The sequence below is a fragment of the Myotis davidii genome, unplaced genomic scaffold (genome assembly GCF_000327345.1).
Source record: "Myotis davidii unplaced genomic scaffold, ASM32734v1 scaffold803, whole genome shotgun sequence".
NCBI classification, from domain to species: Eukaryota; Metazoa; Chordata; class Mammalia; order Chiroptera; family Vespertilionidae; genus Myotis; species Myotis davidii.
This window is the reverse complement of record NW_006295567.1, coordinates 2,669,876-2,672,595: the sequence shown is the minus strand read 5'-3', so window position 1 is coordinate 2,672,595 and position 2,720 is coordinate 2,669,876. Positions and strand designations below refer to the sequence as shown.

At 47.8% G+C, this 2,720-nt stretch overlaps 1 protein-coding gene across 1 annotated transcript in view; it reads left to right on the top strand.

Moving 5' to 3' along the window:
• Positions 1 to 6: 6 nt before the first annotated feature.
• SMAP1 (small ArfGAP 1) overlaps positions 7 to 2,720 on the top strand; it is a 127,248-nt gene continuing 124,534 nt past the window's right edge. The window contains exon 1 of the mRNA XM_006770329.2: positions 7 to 109. The gene's annotated coding sequence lies outside the window, so the exon portion shown is untranslated. The remainder of the gene's footprint in view (positions 110 to 2,720) is intronic.

Here is a 2,720-nt window from a genome sequence, read left to right as displayed (position 1 = left end):
CGCTCCTGCCGGGAGAAGGCTCAGAAGCTGAACGAGCAGCACCAGCTCATCCTGTCCAAGCTGCTGAGGGAGGAGGACAACAAGTACTGCGCCGACTGCGAGGCCAAAGGTAGCGCGAACGTCTCCTTCCCTGGTCCGGGCCTCCTGCCGCCGGTGACCTTCCCGTGGCCGCCGTGCCCCGGGCCCCAGGCTGGAGGGGTGAAGGGGGAAGTGGGGCCTTTCTGGTCTCTAGGCCCCTGGATTTGCATCGACCACTTTTACATAAAAATCTTTCCAGGCTGGGCCCAGTCTCGGAGCGCGGACCCGGGCGCCGGCCTGGGCAGAGCTGGGGTGTAAAGGGTTGCCCTTCTCCCGCCGTAGCTCACAGGTACCTCCGTGGGTGGCTACCCCCAAGCCTCCTTCCCCGTAACGTCCTCCTCCCTCTGCCGGCGCCGGTGCTTGGTATTCCAGGTGGAACCCTACCTGCCTGCCCATCCGACAGCTTTTGTACAGGGCTTTTGCTTCTGCTTCCGGAGAAAGAGTATAGGATGGTGGTCCTTTTTGGTGGGTTGTAGTTTGCTGAATTTGGGAGGGGTCATTGTTATTATTATTAGTATTTCTTACTTTGGATATTAGCCAGATTGAACAGGAATTTTATTACACGAGTCTCTTGGACAGTGGGCTTATGTTCCTGAAGATTTTAATAATTAGGTTGTCTCTCACCCGCTTGTTTGGGCGAATATGTGAACACAGGCTTGTGTGCCCCATAAACATTCAAGGTACATTTTAAAGATTCAGAGATGAAAAAAAAATCTAATTTTAATTTGTTCAGTTGGAGGGCTTTTAGCTTCATCCTTTGGAAAGATGCACTATTTTTAGCCTATATGTTTTGGATTTGGAGATCTGATGTATGTTTAATGTCTTATAACTAATCTCATGGGAAAAGTGTTTCGGATTTTTAAAACCAAATCTCTCATGTGGTTAGGAAGAGATCTTGCTTATTTGTAAATTGGTTTATTTGTTTATTCGGTGAGAAATAGGTAGGTCTCCAAAACAGGAGTCAGTCTTTGGGAATGTCATTTAAGATTTCTGCATTATTTGACCTAGACTTTTCCTGAAGCTTTACTGTTCTTCCGCAATACTGTATAAATGAGCCACATTTCAGTAGGCTGATGTTTGATTTGACTAAGCTACACAGCATCAGTAAGTTACTTCACTACCATAACAGGTCCTGGATTACTGTAACTAGGCCATCTTATGAGCACTTTTCAGTATAGTAAGTTGATTGCACAAACCTTATATTTAGTCTATGTGACTTTTCAGATGATGAATTAAAAATGCCTGATTGTTGTAGTAATATTTGTTTACCTGATATTATGTGTGTGGTGTTTTTGGGGAATACTGTTCTGTATTGAGGCTCAATTGCTCAGTCATCACTGCACTAGTAAAACACTGTATTTAGGAAGTAAGGAAGGAGAAAAGCATGACAAAGGTGCAGTATCCTGCTTAATTAGACCTGCTTTCTGATCTAGCTAAACTTTTTCCAGCCCAGTGAAGCACCCCAACTTCTCTTTCAGGTAATTGTCAGCAACACAGCAGTAAATATCAACATGAAGCAGATTATTATTGTAGATCACACAGGGAGAACAAAGGGTAAAGGTAAAATATTCAACTGCAGCAGTGTTTGACTATATTCTGCGCAGTGAGAAAACCTGAAGTCATTTTCAAGGTCCACCATTTCTTTTCCATCGGGTCAAGTTTTTAAACTTTCCCAATTTCCGTTTTCTGGCTAATGAAAAGAAAATAGGATTCTACCGAGTTTCCTACCTACCTACTCCAGGACTTCTGTGAGGATCAAATGAGATGAGGCACGGGAAAACACTTCACAGACATTTGGTTAAAGTGGAAAATGTTTGCACCTGGCTATAAAGCAAGTCGTGTTCCTGGGTTGAAGAAACTCCAAGGAGGCTAATTGTTAGGGAGAGGAAGTTGGGCGTTGCTATGTGATGTCATTACCCAGAGCCTACAGCGATTGTTTTAGGCTGGGCTGTGGGCTGCATTTTGCACCATGGGGTCTTGGCAGCAGCATTGACTGTGATTTGGTGGGGTGTCACTTCAGGGTGGTGATGGGGCCTGTGTCCCACTTGGGGGAAGCTGAGTGTTGGTTTGTTGGCGCCAGCCAGGTCCCTGGTGCTGTTTATTTTTAAACTAGAAGTCCAGTGCACGACTTCTAGGGAAGAAGGGGGCGAAGGGGTCCCTCGCCCAGCCTGTGCCCTCTCGCAGTCCAGGACCCCTTGCTCCTTACCACCTGCCCCGCCTGCTCACTGTTCCTTACTGCTCAGCTTGCTGCTCCTTAGCGTTGCTGTGGAGGCAGAGAGGCTCCTGCCACCGCCACTGCACTTGCCATCCGTGAGCCCAGCTTCTGGCTGAGCGGTGCTCCCACTATGGGAGCGCACTGACCATCAAGGGACAGCTCCTGCGTTGAGCGTCTGCCCCCTGGTGGTCAGTATGCATCATAGAACTGATTGTTCTGGTCCTTTCACCGTAATGGTCAATTAGGCTTTTATTATATAGACTAGAGGCCCAGTGCACAAAAATTTGTGCACTTGGGGGTAGGGGGTTCCTCAGCCCGGCCTGTGCCCTTTCGCAGTTTGGGACCCCTCAGGGGTGACCACTTGCTGGCTTAGGCCTGCTCCCCCGGGGGATTTGGCCTAAGATGGCAATCAGATATTCTGGCAGCT